Raw genomic sequence first — 19,975 nt, 5'->3', positions numbered from 1 at the left:
AGTTAGCCATGGCAGACTTTTTTCTGTACCACTTGATCTCATGGTTCTGAGATAAGACACACCATGTGTCCAGGTCAAGCCTTGGAAGAACTGTGGCCACCAGGAACCATGTGCACCCCTCAACAGGGAAACCGTTTGTTTTCAGCTGTAGCATTGTAGCATGACTTTTGCGTTGTGCTATTGTGTGCATTGCCATAGCTTTGAGCTGAAGTCAAGAAAGTGCCTCTGAGACTATGTGCTTTGAGCATGTGAGCATTGTCAGCCTGTTGACAGAAGCCTTTTCTTGTGCTCTTTTCTATGTTATCATGCCCTGACCCCTTGAAAAGAGATTGGGGTTTCTTGTATTTTGTTGGTGAGAGAGATAGAGGAAAGGGGAAGAGTGTGTGTTCATGTATGTCAGAGAGATAGAAAGCATGCATGATTTAAAAGAGTGTGTGTTCATGTATGTGAGAGAGATAGAAAGCATGCATGATTTAAAAGAGTGTGTGTTCATGTATGTGAGAGTCAGAGAGATAGAAAGCATGCATGATTTAACAGAATTTGGAGTGATAAACAGCAGGTCATCTTACTGCAAGTTTTCATCATCTAAAAGCATTAATCAAAAGTCAGCATTGATTTATAGATGGCACCAGCATGAAGAAAACTTTATCACATTAAGTCGCTTCTGAATGTTTGTTCAGTATACCATGCACACTGTTATATAAATCCCAGCTTACAAAACAAACGTGGATGTACACATATATAAATGTGCATACATACATATTCCTTCATATCCAACAACTCCAAAAGCTTAAAAAGCACACACTGTGACAGATTATTTTTATAGTCTTTCAGCATCGTTGAGTGATGCTTGTAGTTGAAAAAAAAAAGTGAGACATTTAAGAATATATCACTTTTAATGACTACTTAATCCCACATGGTCGCCGGACCCTGGACAGACATGACTGGGAACACAGGGATATTGTGACTTCTTCACAGTATTTATGTCACCACACACACACACACACACACACACACACACCTTAAAAGTTTGATTCTGATGAACAAGTTTGATTGCACAGATAGATGGATTTTAACTATCTTTTTTTTTTCTTGACTTTGTTTATTGTTGTCATTTATTTTTTTTCTCATTTTGATTCTTTGTAACAAGAGTGTACTCTCCCTATATATGTATGTATGTATGTATGTATGAATGTAAGTATGTATGTAAATAAGTAAGTGTGCATGTACATATGCACACATGTATGCATGCATGTATACACTGAGGGATAAGATTTTCTGGTGATGGAATAACAAAAATGGAAAGATTCCCATTGTATGAGTATCTCAAAGTGGAAGTGTGTGTGTGCTTGTGTGTCTGTGTGTCAGTGTCTGTGGGTGTTTTATTATTGGTTTATTGTCACTACAAGGTGCTGTAGACATGTACACATTCATTCATTTCAGCACATGCTCACACACTCAGACAGTGAGAGTAGGTGAGAGGTCGGATGTGTGTGTGTGTTTTGCACAGCTTTGGTTTACTAGTTCAAAACCTGTGTTGTTATGATTTAGTTGGTTGGTCAGTTATTGATTAACTCGTTTCTTTTATCTTCCATATTTACATGCTTATTTTTTCTTTTTTTGTAGTAGTTGAAGGTGGACATTCCATCACCTTGCACTGAACATTGTAGCAGATGAAACAGCGTTTTCAGCCGTGCAAAGAGTTTACAATAGTGCTGTCGTAACACTTGTCACTCCATCTTGCCAGAGCCCCCCACACCCCCACACCCCCAAACACACACACATCACCTGTTCTGGTCCCATCCCCCCCCCCCCCCCCCCCCCCCCCCCGTCCCCTTCCTGTTCTCCCACCCAACCCCCACTCCCCCCCCCCTCCGCAAGGCACATGTAACAACATTTGAATCCACATAACATAGTGTTTCCAAAATTGGGTTGGTTGTTGGGTTTTTTGGTTTTTGGATTGGTTTAGTTGTTTTGTTTTTGTTTTGTTTTTTGTTTTTTCCCAAGTCAACATTTTTGTTTCTGAAACACAATGGTGCTAGATAAGTCCAATCAATTTTTTATTGGTTGGTTCATTCGACTATTTTAATATTCATATATGAATATATGATTTTTGTTTTGAAATCAGGAAATGATTGGATCAGTGGTTTGTTCAGTACAAGAGTCACTTCACTGCACATGTACATGAACAGTTTTTAAAAGTGGTCCTGTCTTTTTGACACAGGATTTGGTGCACGGTTAGTTTTCCGCCATTTTGGGCCTAGGCAAGATTTGAAATTTGAAAGGATTGGATTAGTGCTTTCTTCTTTTTCTTCTCCTTCTTCTCTGCCTCCTCCTTTTAAACATCCTTTCATATCACATTTGCTAGCATAAGTTATATCTAATTTGTGTGGTAAGATTTCAGCTTGCTGTTGTAACTTCTACAGTTTTATTCAATTCCAGCCACCATCTACCCCATACCCCCCCACCCCACCCCCCGCCATTTTTATCACACACACACACACACACACACACACACACACCTCACACTTTTCTCCAAAATATATATCAACACATCCCCACCCCCACCCCACCTTTAACCCCCACCCCCACACCCCCTCCCATTCCCTGCCCCCACCTCACCTCCTACAAAGATTTTATTTCCTGTTGTGGCCGAAATGTGCTCTGCCTTGAAGAAAAAATTGCTGATTTGGTACTGCCATTAGGCAGGACTTTTTTTATATGACCTTTTTGAAGCATTTTACTGTTTATGTGCCAGAAATAAGTATTGTTCCCACTCTAATCCCTTGTTCAAAGTGAACACCATTTTGGGAGGTTGACATATATTTTTGTGTGTTTTGTACTGGTTGAGGTTAACAGAGGTATATGTGGCTATTTGTTCATTTTTTGGGGCTAAAGCATTCATTTTGGTGATCTGAATATTTGAAGCAGATACTGGTTTTCTGTGCAGTATATTCCTGGGACAATGACAAAGTAAATGATAAATGAATAAAAAGGCTCATGCTTGCACATGCGCTTACACACACACACACACACACACACAGCAAAGAAAGCTAACAAACAAAGCTTTAAAAAATGTTTCAATTTATTTAGAATGAAAAACAGATGATTACCAAAATGATTGCATTGGATTTTCAAATTCTACACTACCTCTTGTTCTCTTCAATGGTTTTTCTTCTTCTTTTTTTTCCTCACATATTTTTTGGTTTCGCACCCTTTCCGTTGTCAGAGTGGGTAAACAGTAGTTAGAATATCAAAAGTATCAATTTGGTTGTCCACATTCAGAAAAGGATTATATTTTTTACAAACCTCCAACCTGTTTTGACTTGTGTGTGTAAACCTAGTGAGCCTGTGTAATTACCTGGTGAGTGTGTGTGTGTGTGTGTGGGGAGGGGGGGTGTTGTGACAAACTTTTGTAATAGCTTTTCTCAGCAACTACAAGAAGCATATATAATACCAAACTTGGTAGGATTGCAGAACTGTTCATGAAGTAATGAGGATATGCTAAGCAGGGTGAAAGGTGAAGGTCATTTTTTGGAGGAGGAGGAAATGCTTGACACAGAAACTGTATCTTACAGCCGATTTGAATTGAACTTGGTCTTGTGGTTAGCCATGGGTCCAGCATGATTCCTATCAAAATTCAGTCTGATGGTGAATGTCATGGTCACAATATTGCATCCAATATTGATAGGAAAAGTTTGAATATTCAAGAGAGAGATGATCTTGTACATAATGTACATCAAATTGGGTACAGTGGTTGGACATAATGAGAACAAAATCTGTGCCAGGAGACAAGGTCAGAGTTCAAGGTCACAACATGGCATCCTGGAAAAGTGAAGAAACAAAATAGAACTTTTTTTTCATCCAGTTTTCATCAAACATGGTATAGTGATTTCTTTTTCTTTTTGTTTCAATCAGGACATAAACCCTTTGTAAATTTTCAGGTCAGAGGCCAAGGACACAGTGTGCATGTCTTTTTGCCAGTGTCGTTTGCAATGTGTTATGGGTTTTTTCCCCATGATTCCTTTGGTGGATTAAATTGGTATCACACAGGAGTGTGTCCTTGCCTTTATTTTCTTTCCTTGTTTTACTTTTCTTTCTTTTTTTTCTTACTCTTGTTTTCCTTAAAAAAAATTCTGTTGTTGTTTTTTGTCAAGAGAAAAGACACAGAAGAAATTTAGATGTTGCAACAACTTTTTGGACCGTTCAGATTTTGGACAGTGACGTATTTGCTTTTGCAGAATCCTGTTTTTGTTTCGTTTTGGACACGGTTGGACATTGTTGATTTTTCTTTTTTTTAATTTTTCACACACACACACACACACACACACACACACACACACACACACACACACACACAAAATTAGGATGGTACATTGGATTTATATCAAATTCTTATGATTATTCCCATTTATTCAACAAAGTCATTTTTCCAAGGTCATATTCCAGTGTTGGTGGAGGGTGGGGTGGTGTATTATTTCTTAGATACACACATTTTTGTTGACTGTACATATACATACATTTAAAAACACAAAGTTGGAGTTCAACTGTGATTGAATTGTAATCCTCAAGAATAAAATAAAGTCTGTAACAGACCCAACACTTGATGTGAGATTTTTGATTGATTTTATTTTTAACAAAACAACCTTGTATAAATGACAACTACTTTTAGATCTGTTTATTACTTAGTTTCATGCTTAGTTTTGCATGTCATTATTTTCAGGTAGAGCCACTTTATAGAAAATTGTTTTGCTCACATTCTGCTCACCATATTTGATGTTGTGTCAAGGTGTTTGCACTTTGGTTTCAATTTTTTTTAAATTCATGTTTATTGGTAAAGTAATGATGAAGTTGTTTGGGTTTTTTAAAAGTTTTTTTGTCAACACTTGGTCAATGATGCTTAACGATAACTGCTGACTTTTTGTTTTGCCCTTGGAGATATCTCCTTTATTTGATATGAAATAGGATTTTGTAATCCATTTTATTTTTTATCCATATATATTGAAATTGCTTCCCGACTCAAGGGTCATTTTAAGTGGTCACATAAATTTCACGTGTTGGGTTTTGTTTGGTGGTAAGTCTGTGGTGGTCGTTGGTTCCATAAATTACCACGTGAGACGCTCTCCAATGCATTTCTCTGTTTGTTTCAGATGTTCTATTTTCTTCTGTCGTTCCATCCGGCCTTCCTCCATTCCATTACTTTTATTTCCTTGCGTCCTGTCCCATCCTTGTTTTGGTTTTTCTTCTTTTTTCTCTTCATGGCGACAAAAATCACCTGTTGCCGCTCCTCCTGCAGTGCATCAGTTCAGATCACATGTGTCTTCCTTTCTTTCTTTTTCTTCTCATTTTTTGAAACTTTTTTTTTCTTCTTATCTTCAGTTTTTTGTTAAAGAGATTGTTGTTGTGGTGTAAAACACGCAACTGGATGATTATTGATGTTTTAAATCATGGCACATGTCTGGAGAGAGAGAGAGAGAGAGAAGGAGGAAGTATTAATTTTGATGCCAAAAAATATCTTTCCTCTTTTTTTTTCTCTTTTTTCTTTTATTTGCACCCCCCCCCCCTCCCCTCCCCTTCTCTCACCACCCCCTTCCCCTCTCCACCCTCCCTGAGCTCCTCCTCCTCCTGCTCTGCCCCTGGCACTATTGTAATATCACTTACAGTGAAAAGACGTTAAACTAAAGAACAAACCAACAAACTATTGTAACACTGTAATAGTGGGGGGGTTTGGGGGGGTGGGGGTGAGTTGTTGGGGCTTTGGAGGAGTGAGGGGGGGGGGTGAGAGGGTTATTTTGTTTTACCAACACACACACACACACACATACTCACTCACACACGCATATTAAAACAAAAAGGTTTTTTTTCTGTGTGGAAATGTGCATTCACTGCCCAATCCTCTTTTTTTTTTTTTCTTTTTTTCTTTCTTTTAAGCCAAATGAATGTTTTTGTTTTCACATGTTTAAGAACTCCTTTCGTTCTGTGGCACTTGCAGCATGTGACTTGTGTTTGGTTTTCACATGTTTAAGAACTCCTTATTTCTGTGGAGATTGCAGCATGTGACTTGCATTCACGGACGTCGGTGAGGCTTTTGATCTCAAAGTCGGTGCGTGTATGTGTGTGTATCTCTGGATCATGACATTTTCAGACGAATGTGTAATCATTTAGCGGCACTGCAGGTGGTGAATTTTGATATGCGACAGATGTCTGTTACCCTTTTTTAATTTTTGTTATCTTTCTCCCCCCAATGAATCGTTTGTGTTGCCTTCAGGTGTGTCATGACCAAAGGCAATGAATCCTTTGTGTTGCCTTCATGTGTGTCATGACCAAAGGCAATGAATCGTTTGTGTTGCCTTCAGGTGTGTCATGACCAAAGGCAATGAATCGTTTGTGTTGCCTCAGGTGTGTCATGACCAAAGGCAATGAATCGTTTGTGTTGCCTTCAGGTGTGTCATGACCAAAGGCAATGAATCGTTTGTGTTGCCTTCAGGTGTGTCATGACCAAAGGCAATGAATCGTTTGTGTTGCCTCAGGTGTGTCATGACCAAAGGCAATGAATCGTTTGTGTTGCCTTCAGGTGTGTCATGACCAAAGGCAATGAATCCTTTGTGTTGCCTCAGGTGTGTCATGACCAAAGGCAATGAATCGTTTGTGTTGCCTCAGGTGTGTCATGACCAAAGGCAATGAATCGTTTGTGTTGCCTTCAGGTGTGTCATGACCAAAGGCAATGAATCGTTTGTGTTGCCTTCAGGTGTGTCATGACCAAAGGCAATGAATCGTTTGTGTTGCCTTCAGGTGTGGCATGACCAAAGGCAATGAATCCTTTGTGTTGCCTTCAGGTGTGGCATGACCAAAGGCAATGAATCGTTTGTGTTGCCTCAGGTGTGTCATGACCAAAGGCAATGAATCGTTTGTGTTGCCTTCAGGTGTGTCATGACCAAAGGCAATGAATCCTTTGTGTTGCCTTCAGATGTGTCATGACCAAAGGCAATGAATCCTTTGTGTTGCCTTCAGGTGTGTCATGACCAAAGGCAATGAATCGTTTGTGTTGCCTTCAGGTGTGGCATGACCAAAGGCAATGAATCCTTTGTGTTGCCTTCAGGTGTGGCATGACCAAAGGCAATGAATCGTTTGTGTTGCCTCAGGTGTGTCATGACCAAAGGCAATGAATCGTTTGTGTTGCCTCAGGTGTGTCATGACCAAAGGCAATGAATCCTTTGTGTTGCCTCAGGTGTGTCATGACCAAAGGCAGGTTGAAGAAGGGTGAGAGTAAAGACAGATTGTTCACCAAAAAACACTTTGTCACACAGATTGTTGTTGGTTGTGATGATGGAGTTGCAAACGAAATAGTTGTTTTTTCGTGGTATGGGTGAAGTGACTGTGCTAAATGTGTGGCCGTTTTACGTTTTTTGTTTTTAAGTGAGAACTCTGTGGGGTTTTTAACTTGTTTTATAGAAATTGTCAGACGTCCAATGCCGACTGATTCTGGTTTGGTTTTGTTCTTATTTGTCATTTTGTTTGTGGGACAGTTTGGTTTATTTTTTCGGAAAAAAAATTGGAAAATACATTTTTGGATTGAAGTCACTTTGATGGTTTTCTGTTTCTTATCCCTCCATCGTGTTCTGACCACTCTTCCCTTACCCCACTTAGCTTTTACCAGCACTGTGTGTGGGGGATACTCTTGTGTTTGTGTGTGTGAGAGACAGAGTTATTGGGCTTGTGCCTAAGCATACTTTGACACACATGCATGTATGGGCACACAACCACGCATGCATGTGTGTGTGCACATACACACACATGCATGCACACATACACACACACATTCACCTCTCTCTCTCTCTCTCTCTCGCACGCACGCAAGCGCGCACACTGGAAATAAGTAAGAAGCAAAACCAAGCACAACTAAAACTTTTGTTCATAACTGTAATGTCACCAAACAAAAAAAGACAAACCACAAGATGTTCACTACTTCTTAACTTTTGTTCATAACTGTAATGTCACCAAACAAAAAAAGACAAACCACAAGATGTTCACTACTTCTTAACTTTTGTTCATAACTGTAATGTCACCAAACAAAAACAGACAAACCACAAGATGTTCACTACTTCTTAACTTTTGTTCATAACTGTAATGTCACCAAGCAAAAAAAGACAAACCACAAGATGTTCACTACTTCTTATCCATGTCTTGGCTGCTGCTCCAACATTCATTCATGAATTCTTACCTATCTGTTTTTACTCTGCCATGAAAGCAGCCATACTCCGTTTTTCAGGGATGTGCATGCCGGGAATCTGTCTCGTTTCCTCATCTCTCTGACACTGACACGCTTATTTATCATCAGTGTTGTCTTTTTTATTTATTTATTTAATTTTTATTATTATTACTACTTTATATATATATATATATATATATATATATATATATAATTACTTATTTATTTGTGTACGCTCATAGTTGACTTCATCAAGTTTTTGTGCCTTATACATATTATTATCAGTAGTAGTAGTTCTTTTTTTTTTCTTTTTTTTTTCTTTTTTTTATGTATTTATCTATTATTTATTCACCCTTTATTTACTTTTTTTTCTCAAGGCCTTACTAAGTGCATTGGGTCACGCTGCTGGTCAGGCATCTGCTTGGCAGATGTGGTGTAGCGTATATGGATTTGTCCGAACGCAGTGATGCCTCCTTGAGCTACTGAAACTGAAACTGACACTGACGTGGATGACGTGATGTTGTGTCTGTGTATACACGCATCAGAGGGTCAGAAACTAACGGGTCTGCACATCTGTTGACACATCCCGAGCCCACCAGGAATTGTGTGACTGCATGGGATTTGAACGCAGGAACCTGTTGAAAGTCCACGACCACACACACATAATACAAGGGGAAAAAATGATGATAACACTAATGATAATAACAACAAGCAAAGATCAGTATTCTAATTATTGACTTGTTCCATAATGTGCTGTTCTGCTATTTGTCACTGTCACTATGATGTAAAACCAGCATAATGTGCAAGTTAGAAATCACTAGATTTTTGTTGTTGTTGTCAAATGGTTAGACAAATTATGCAATGTAAAGAGTCCCGAACGCTGGGCCTGGCTCAACTGGGTGGCTCTGGGGATTAGCTCTGGGGCCCAGGGGAGATGAAATGGTGGAGCAAGCCTTGAAATGTTCTCATAATTCATTGGATAAGAAAGAAAGGAAGAAAGATAAAAATGAGTGGATCCTGTGAGAGGGGACTTCACTGAGTTTTGACTGAATGGTGTGTCTTGGTGGCAGCAAGACTGGCAATGTATGTGGAGGGATCTTGTGAGAGGAGACCCAGAAAGACTGAATGGGGTGTCTTGGTGGCAGCAAGACTGGCAATGTATGTGGAGGGATCTTGTGAGAGGAGACCCAGAAAGACTGAGTGGGGTGTCTTGGTGGCAGCAAGACTGGCAATGTATGTGGAGGGATCTTGTGAGAGGAGACCCAGAAAGACTGAATGGGGTGTCTTGGTGGCAGCAAGACTGGCAATGCTTTTTTTTTTTTTTTTTTAAGCGCTGACTGGTAGGGCCCCCTTTCATAAGAGCGACAAAAGAATCCGAGTGTTGATTGTGGTCGTTCTACGGAAGAAGACGATTCATGAAAGTAACTGTCGGTAATGCAATGGTAAGTCAGCTGGCATGCCGCATAATTCCGGATTACATGTATTCATTATGTAAGTAGTATGTATTACATGGGGAGGGGGGGTATAATATAATAGTGGGTGTGGTATGGTGGAGGTCATAATTCATTCCGTATATCCGTAATATAACTAGTAAGAATTACAGGAAAAGAAAAACCGGCCGCGATGGGATACATGATGACGGCGGAGGTGGGTGTTAATTAAAGTGAACTGGGGAGGAGGGACCAGCGACTGGTCAACACGTGCTGTAGCTGACTGCTCGTTCACACGTACTGTAGCTGACTGCTGACTGCTCGTTCACACGTGCTGTAGCTGACTGCTCGTTCACACGTACTGTAGCTGACTGCTGACTGCTCGTTCACACGTACTGTAGCTGACTCACACGTGCTGTAGCTGACTCACACGTACTGTAGCTGACTGCTCGTTCACACGTACTGTAGCTGACTGCTCGTTCACACGTACTGTAGCTGACTCACACGTACTGTAGCTGACTGCTCGTTCACACGTACTGTAGCTGACTCACACGTACTGTAGCTGACTGCTCGTTCACACGTACTGTAGCTGACTGCTCGTTCACACGTACTGTAGCTGACTCACACGTACTGTAGCTGACTGCTCGCTCACACGTACTGTAGCTGACTGCTCGCTCACACGTACTGTAGCTGACTGCTCGCTGCTCGCTCACACGTGCTGTAGCTGACTCACACGTACTGTAGCTGACTGCTCGCTCACACGTGCTGTAGCTGACTGCTCGCTGCTCGCTCACACGTGCTGTAGCTGACTCACACGTACTGTAGCTGACTGCTCGCTCTCACGTACTGTAGCTGACTGCTCGCTCACATGTGCTGTAGCTGACTGCTCGCTCATACGTGCTGTAGCTGACTGCTCGTTCACATGTGCTGTAGCTGACTGCTCGCTCACACGTACTGTAGCTGACTGCTCGCTGCTCGCTCACACGTACTGTAGCTGACTCACACGTACTGTAGCTGACTGCTCGCTGCTCGCTCACACGTGCTGTAGCTGACTCACACGTGCTGTAGCTGACTGCTCGCTCACACGTACTGTAGCTGACTGCTGACTGCTCGTTCACACGTACTGTATAGCTGACTGCTCGTTCACACGTACTGTATAGCTGACTGCTCGCTCACACGTACTGTAGCTGACTGCTCGCTCACACGTACTGTAGCTGACTGCTCGCTCACACGTACTGTAGCTGACTGCTCGCTCACACGTACTGTAGCTGACTGCTCGCTCACACGTACTGTAGCTGACTCACACGTGCTGTAGCTGACTGCTCGCTCACACGTGCTGTAGCTGACTCACACGTACTGTAGCTGACTCACACGTACTGTAGCTGACTCACACGTGCTGTAGCTGACTGCTCGCTCACACGTGCTGTAGCTGACTCACACGTACTGTAGCTGACTCACACGGACTGTAGCTGACTCACACGTGCTGTAGCTGACTGCTCGCTCACACGTGCTGTAGCTGACTCACACGTGCTGTAGCTGACTCACACGTGCTGTAGCTGACTCACACGTACTGTAGCTGACTCACACACTTGTTGTCCGCTGGATGGGTTAATTCTTGGCCTCCCGATTCGCATATTTTCCGATTTGCCTATTACAAACTTCTTTCTTTCTTTCTTTCTTTATTTATTTATAATTTAGTGTATTTATTTAATGACATCCTTCTTCTTCTTCTTCTTCTTCTCCCCTCCAGGCCTGACTAAGCGCGGTGGGTTACGCTGCTGGTCACTGACGAGCATCTGCTTTGCACTGAGATGTGGTGTAGCATATATGGATTTGTCCGAATGCTGTGACGCCTCCTCAAGTTAAGTAATTGAACTGAACCGACTGAACTATCACAGAATTGTTGATCACGAACCGTCTACTCCTAGTTTGATTTTGTTCTCGGTTGTTCTGTGAACATGTGTGCGTGTGTGTGTGTGTGTGTGTGTGTGTGTGTACGTACGCGCGCGCGTGTTTGTGTTTGAGAGAGTGAAAGAGATAGGCTGAGAGACATAGAAAGACCGAGACGGGCTGAACACAGGCGAAACGGGAACGGTGGACAGGAGAAAGTGGAGCGGTTTTTTGAGGATTTCGGCACGATCCTAGTTGGCGAAACAAGAATAGTTGTCTAGGACGGGTAGGTGTTTCCACTCCTACTGAGAGAGGAACAGTTGTCAAGGACTCATTAGCAGGTCACACAGTAATTTGCAGTTCTTTGTTTGGGTGATGGCTGGGTGAGCATGGCACACACCCTACCATTGAGAAGTCACTGTTTAACTGTGTGTCGCTTTCATAGTAATCATAATAGACGGACAGAGCGAGAGCGTGCGCAAACACACACGCGCGCGCGCGCCTGCATGGCTCACGTTTCAGATTCCAGCAGAACGACAACGACACCGAAAACACCCGGCATGGATGGACGGGGGGAGAGGGGAACACACACAGACTCACAGACAACAGAACCACACACACACACACACACACACACACACACACACACAGGTGGCGCTGCACTATGCCAAAAAATTAATCCAACACAAGGCAATACAATATGGCAAAATTGATACAACGCAGATTCAGAACAACTTTATTATCTCGGCAACTTTATTATCCCACACAACACAACACAATAATACAATTCAACACAATACAACACAACACAGAATAATACAGTACAGCAGAATACAATACAACACAACTCAATACAGTAATATGCAATTCGGTGCCGCGGCACTGCAATACTAGTAATACAATCGAAACAGCGTGTTCTAGAAGTGTAAACGTTCACACTGAACACTATCTCAAACTGTCGGCCACTTTCCATCAGCGAGACACAAACAAAACACTTCTGTGACTGGTGCTCTTTCAGCGACAGATAATTGTTTGCAATCTGCTTGGTTTAACATTCCGTCAAGGGGGAATCAAGCAAAAGTTGAATGATTCTAGAATGTTTGCTTAGTAAGTGTAGAAACGGCAAGGAATCACCATGCAACTGATTTGAATGAATAACTTTATGACAAATATCAATTCATCGTCAGACTTTGGATATATGGGTTTTCCAAGACTTGTTGATCATGTTCCAGCTTTTACACACACACACACACACACACACACACACACATATATATATATATATATATATATATATATATATATATATATATATATATATATATAGGAAAAACAAATAAAACTGCACACAGGAAAAAATACAAGAGAGGCAAGGCCTTCAAGACTCACTTGTGATACACTTAAAAAAAAAACAACCAAATCTAATCGTTAAAATGTGTTCTGTATTTGTTATTACAAAGCTTCGGGTTAAAAAAATATTTTAAAAAAAATATTTTAAAAAGTCCTGACCAGATTCGAACCCCGCGTGTTTGGGTGAGAAGAAACTGTCTTGCCCATTACACTATCGTGGCTCCTTAACTGACGTTCTAAAATTTAATATTTGAACATACTTTTTTAAAGGACGATAAATCAATTGTGGTATTCGCAATGAGAACGCTGTTTAAATCATATAATTCTGGTGTATCTTGGGCATTCAAAAAATCTTTAAGGGCAATTAAAAATTCTTTATAAGTCCGCGGTAAAGGCCGGAGACGTGGCTATCGCCGCAATCACACTGCAACATTTAGTCGTTTTCACTAGATCTAGATAGATGTACAAGTTTAGTTACACCCGCCGGGAATGTAGTACCACACGGTCGATTCAAGTTCTCTTTTATGTTCATTCTAGTTTTATAGTTTTAAAGTTGATATAAAAATTTAGTATTTTGTTAAACTAATAACATGTAGAGCCAAGTACAAGTATTTTTAAACGTCGTATGAAGTAAAAAGGACTTCATTTTGAGAAAAGTCAAGACTGGAAATTTTTTCGTTTCATCGTGATCAGTTCAAGGGTATTAACTCGCATGGTTTACAATTTTTAACTGTGAATTCCGACTGATTCTGTGGATATTTTTATGGCAGTTTGGGGCATAATCCAGTAAGTGATGAGGCGTTCACAAATCTTTCTCTGAATAAATATTTAACGATCTCCTTCTCCAACTTTCCATCACATGTTATCGTGTATTGTCGATTGAATATAGGATTGAAGGGGCAGGTCAACAACTTGAAACAAAATGGCGTCGTTCGAGTTCGTGAAGAATATGAGCACACGCTTTGAATGTGTATAAATATGTGTACGCAATTGATTTTTGCCCATGACCTTAAGGGCTCAGCTAATAGATCTGTAAAGTGCACTCGTCCTATTGATTTTAGTATTTTCCGAAACTGCAGACCACTTGGGCGAATGAACATAGTGAAAGCCCTGTACACTGAGAGCTTTTTATGTACTGAGTACAATTTCAAAATGTAGTGTTTAAGATGAGAAAGATCAGTTTAAAGCAAATTAAGTCCCCTAGCATTAATTACAGATTAATTTCCCTTTTTTACTATCTGCACCAAAACGTTTGCAAATTAAATACAACTTCCATGCTTAGCAAAAGAAGTTCCTGTTTGAACAAAAAATGATAATAATGACTGCTTTTGTTGTTGTGTCAGAATATCAGATCAAAGTGCCAAGTTTAGAGAATAAAAAAAATATAAATATAACAGTAAATGCAGTTTGTATATAATTTGGCTTCTTTTTTTTTATGCCCATCCCAGAGGTGCAATATTGTTTTAAACAAGATGACTGGAAAGAACTGAATTTTTCCTATTTTTATACCTAATTTGGTGTCAACTGACAAAGTATTTGCAGAGAAAATGTCAGTGTTAAAGTTTACCAAGGACACACACACACACACACACACACACACACACACACACACACACACACACACACACAGAGAGAGAGAGAGAGAGACAACCGAACACCGGGTTAAAACATAGACTCACTTTGTTTACACAAGTGAGTCCCCCAAAAAAAAAAAAAAAGGGTGGTGCTGTAGTGTAGCGACACACTCTCCCGGAGGAGAGCAGCCCGAATTTCACACAGAGAAATCTGTTGTGATAAAAAGAAATACAAATACAAATGTGTGTGTATGTATATATATATATATATATATATATAGAGAGAGAGAGAGAGAGAGATTCAAAAACTTTATTACTCAAGGATAAAGATTTTAGGCATCTCCCAGTCTTCCAATCTCTCCTTGTGACAACAATAACAATAACAATATTAACGATAACAACACAATAGTAATAATTTTGTTAACACTGTTACAGCTACTGCTACTACAATGAAGAATGACCACCATCATTATCATTAACATCGTAAAAAGTAATAAAACGAACGCATTCACACATTCATAACCATACACATGCACACACTCTCTCCACCCAACACACACACACACACACACACACACACACACACATATATATATATATATATATATATATATATATATACTTATGCACATACAGAGACATGACCGAAGTGAGAAACATATAGCGGACATAAAGAAAACAGAGAAACACAACTTTACCATTGCACATATACAAAAGTGATTAATTTGCTGATGCATATGTTACAGGTAATAACATCCAATTTACAGGTGAACAAGTAAAAACATTAAAGCACAAAGGTAGAAATAAAATAAATTCACAGCATGTATGTATAGATACAAACTTCACGAAAAAAAAGTATGTTTTTGTCTTTTTTAGCTGGTTATAAAAAAAATAAAAAAGCTTTGTGGGCCTATTGTTTGTGGAGCAGAAGTTCTAGTATGCTTGATTTGAAGGAACGTAATGAATCGCACGTCTTAATGAACGAAGGAAGAAAGTTCCAAACAGATGGTCCAAAAAATGCAAAGCTAGATTTGTACAAATTGATGTGCACATGAGGCAGAATATAATAATCTGAATCGTAACACTCTGATGCCCGTTGAACAAGGTCACATGTTTTTGTGTACTTTGAACATGAGGACCATTTTATTGTAGTCGAATTGCTTGTATAGTGGTAATATTTCCAGTTTTGTTAATTTTTCATCTGTTGATAGGGAGTGGTCTGGTAAAACAAGTTTAGCTGCTCGTCTATGCAATGAGTTAACGTTTTTTAGCTGGTTGTAACTGGCATTGCTCCAGACTGTAGATGCATAATTGACATGAGAGAGACAGTGTGCCCCAAAGAATAATTTTTTGGTTGGAGTATTGACGTAATATCTAAGTTTATTGAGTAAGAACAAATTGCGGGCTAATTGTTTGCATATATGGCAGATATGAGCTTGCCAGTTCAGTTCTTTGTCAATAATTACCCCGAGAACGTGGTGCTCAGAAACTTGTTCAATTGAGTTCTTGTTTACCTCGAGCTTTAAAATGAGAGGTTTACGTTGGTGTTTCTGTCTGGATGTCAATGCCATACTTTTTGTTTTGTGTGGGTTAAGTTCCATGTGGTTTTGATAACACCAGTCTGAAATGTCATTTATTCCCTGTTGTAGCGATGATTCTACAAGATCAGTGTCGGTGTCACTACAATGAAGGGAACTGTCATCAGCGAACAGATCGCAGATGACATTGCTAGGTGATATATGCACCGGCAAGTCGTTAATATAGATGCAAAAGAGTAGGGGTCCAAGAACAGAGCCTTGCGGAACACCACGATCTACATGACCTTCAGAAGAATACGAGCCGTCTAAGTAAACACGCTGTGTTCTGTTTTCCAAGTAAGACCAGAAGAAGGAAACAGTTGCCTTGTTTTGAGTATACTCAGTCAGTTTTTTTTATCAGTATTCTGTGATCCACAAGATCGAAAGCCTTCTTTAAATCTAGAAAAACTGTTCCAGTGATCTTGTTTTGGTTGACTGCAGATAACCACGTATCACAAAGCCGGGTTAATGCTGTGTGGCAGGAGTGATAACGCCGAAAGCCGGACTGAAGGGGTTGAAAAAGGTTATTTTGCTCCATATGTTTCATAAGGTACTTGTGGACGTGCTTTTCGAGAGGCTTGGACACTACTGATAGTAGGGATATCGGTCTTAAGTTGTTGAGATCTGTGATATCATATGACTTTGGCAGTGGAATTACTTTTGCTGATTTTAGCGCAGAGGGAACGTTGTTCTGTTCGATGCACAAGTTGTAAATGTATGTAAGGGAGTCTGCTATGTAGGGTAGAGCAAGCTTGAGAACAGATGCATTTAAAATTGTCTGGACCCATTGCTTTCGTATTCTTTAGATTTGAGATTAAGGAACCAACTTCATGAACAGCAAGTGGAGGGATAGCGAATGAGGTACTGGATTTAAGACGCTCTTAACAAAATGTTTGTAGCGACGGAGGAGTAGAGAGAGAGAGACGGAGGAGTAGAAAGAGAGAGAGAGAGATACGTGTGTGTGTGTGTGTGTGTGTGTGTGTGTGTGTTGTGCGCTTGTGTGTATGTTACCACATCACAAGAAGCATGGAAACAGCTGTTGGTCCTCACCAGAAATGTTCCCACAGAGAAGGTAGAGTGACAACAACAACAACAACAACAACAAAATATATCGTACACGTGTCCAGCCCTGGACAAGGAAATAAACCATATTATGAGACCCGAAACGTGAAACCTGAACCCCTGGACTTTTGCTGACCAGTGTGCTCGTCGTTGAAAGGACTTTACCTCACTGAGATACTGAGACTGACCATACGGGTCAAGATGTCAGTCACCATTCTCACACTACACTTCTCTCTGACAACTCAAGTATACAATCCTGTATCAAGTTACATTCATCTCTGACGACTCAAACTTACAACCCTGTATTCAACCACATTTCTCTTTGACAATTCAAATAATTGTATGCAGTCCGGTATTCAGCAACATTTCTGCAAGACGACTCAAACTTGCAATCTTCTTTTCAATTACATTTCCCTCTGACGATTCATACAGTGTCTTGGGGGGGGGGGGGGGGGGGGGGTCGATGCCTGCTCTCGCTCTTTCTCCCAAGTTTGACTGGAAAATCAAACTGTCTAGTCATTCGGGTGTGACGATAAACAGAGATCCCGTGTCCAGCACGCACTAGGCGCACTGAAAAATAAGCCTTTTTGGTGCTGTCAGGCATTTGCCTAGCAATTGTGGTGTAGTGTATATGGATTTGAGAAACTGAAACTGAAACCGACTCAAACTTACATTCTTTATATTCAACTCCATTTCCTTTTTTTTTTTTTTTTTTTTTTTTACGATTCATACATCTTTACTGTCTAAACTGCTTTGAACAAACTTATCTGTAAATAATTATTCTGTCAGTGATCAAGCTGATATATCAAACGGAACAAAACTCACAATCCTGAAATCAACTACACTTATATCTGATGACTCAAACTCACAATCCTGAAATCAGCTACACTTGCGTCTGATGACTCAAACTCACAACCCTGAAATCAACTACACTTATATCTGATGACTCAAACTCACAATCCTGAAATCAACTACACATATCTGATGACTCAAACTCACAACCCTGAAATCAACTACACTTATATCTGATGACTCAAACTCACAATCCTGAAATCAACTACACATATCTGATGACTCAAACTCACAATCCTGAAATCAGTTACACTTGTGTTTGATGACTCAAACTCACAATCCTGAAATCAGCTTGTGTCTGCCGGTTCAGTGGCGGTGGTTGCTGTTGGTCAAGGTCTGGGTTACGCCCTGGGACCTCTCTCTCCGCCTCCTGTGCCAGTGGTTCAGCGTGTACAGGAAGGGGTTGAGGGCAGAGTTGACGGGCAGCACAAAGACGGCGGCCCACACGGTGACCTGTCCGGACACGGGCACCCCGCTGGAAGCCAGGATGCCCAGCAGCCCTATGGGGAACCAGCAGCAGAAGTCGGTGACCACCACCAGGAACAGGCGGCGGGCGATGGTGAGGTCCTGGGCCTGCCGGTCCCCGGGGTCCGTCCTGTAGGCCTGCTGCACCAGGGCCCGGTAGATCAGCACCTGCCCCACGCCGATGAGCTGGAACAGCACGAAGTTCAGGACGATGAAGATGCTGAAGGCGTACGCCTGTCCTGAGAAGTGCTTGCGGGTGATGGGGAGCGGCAGGCAGAGGCCGTTTTGACCGTAGAACTCCATGCCGGACAGGAGAGGAAAGGCCGCCAGGGCCACTCCGAGGAGCCACACAGCACAGCACGTGAACACAGTGACACGGCGACTGAGGTGGAGGCGCGGCTTGAGGGGAAAGCAGATGACCAGCACGCGGTCCAGCGTGATCAGGCAGACGACAAAGGCCGACACCTCACTGGACACGAACGACAAGACGCCAGCTATAACACACCCCGGACTGTGTGTCCACTCTGGCTCTTTGGCCACGTACATCCCGCGGAAGTGAGCGTCAGCCGCGCCCAAGATGACCATGTAGATACCCATCAGCAGATCTGAGGCACACAGGTTCATCACCAACACTCTGAAGGCCGGGACGGCAGTGTGTTTGCTGACAAGCAGTCTGTACACAAGGACCCCCACGTTCCCAGTGATGGCTATCACAGAGATGATCCACAGACACACACGGAAGAAATTCTGAGCCAGCAAGTCACTGCAGGACGACAGTTCATCGACTGGAGCAAAGCAGTGAGACAGAGAGGAGTGGAAATACCGACAGCAAAGTTTGGACTCGTCAGTATAGAGGACTTTCAGCTTCCTCAGACCCTGTAAAGAACCCTTGCTGATGCTGGCGACAGGATTGCTGCGGATGTCCAGAGATTCCAGCTTTGGCAGAGCTGCAAACATCTTGTCTTCCAGAGACTTCAGGCTTACACTTACCATTTTTAGGAACCTAAGGTTCCGAAAACCGCCCAGCACTGTAAATGATTTGAACTCACTGCTGAGTGACGTGATGAAGGGGTTGTTGGACAGGTCCAGGTATCTGAGTCCAGTCAACATACGCAGCTGGACGTGGTGCAGTTCTGTTAAAGAGTTGAAGCTAAGGTCCAGTGTCTGCAACTGCGGCATATTTGTGAGGGCGACTTGAGCAAGGTGACAGAACGACAGGTTAAGATAAAACAGGTACTCCATGAAGTGAACGTTTTCCAAAGACACCCCCGTCGCGTGATTGAGGTCCAGGTAACGCACGTGAAGATGCTGACGGGGGTCAATCATGTGGGAGCACCTGTAGGCCTGTCCTTCACACGTGCAGCCCTGGTCCACTGGACACGATAGGTGACAGTACATCTCGTCGTCCTTGTTGGGGCAGTGGTAGACACCATCACACACGAAGTGCGTGTGAAGGCAGCTCCCGGTACCCTGGCACCTGTAGAAGCCAGGACACGTCACGTTCTGCACGGGAATCCCCTCGTCCTCCCCGTGCCGACAGTCCCGCTCCCCGTTGTTCAGCAGGTA

The 19,975-nt window shown here is 41.8% G+C and overlaps 1 long non-coding RNA gene across 2 annotated transcripts; it reads left to right on the top strand.

Moving 5' to 3' along the window:
- Positions 1-1,886: 1,886 nt before the first annotated feature.
- On the top strand, positions 1,887-7,581 carry LOC143296338 (uncharacterized). Of its 2 annotated transcripts, XR_013057128.1 has the most exons (3): positions 1,887-6,356; positions 6,444-6,879; positions 7,100-7,581. It is a non-coding gene; the product is annotated as an uncharacterized LOC143296338 (long non-coding RNA). The 2 variants fall into 2 exon arrangements; XR_013057127.1 differs by having other exon boundaries at positions 1,887-6,879.
- The last annotated feature ends 12,394 nt before the right edge of the window (positions 7,582-19,975 follow it).

This window comes from Babylonia areolata, chromosome 21 (genome assembly GCF_041734735.1).
Source record: "Babylonia areolata isolate BAREFJ2019XMU chromosome 21, ASM4173473v1, whole genome shotgun sequence".
Taxonomy (NCBI): Eukaryota; Metazoa; Mollusca; class Gastropoda; order Neogastropoda; family Buccinidae; genus Babylonia; species Babylonia areolata.
The sequence above is the reverse complement of the archived record's forward strand: the minus strand, read 5'-3'. Positions and strand labels throughout refer to the sequence as shown.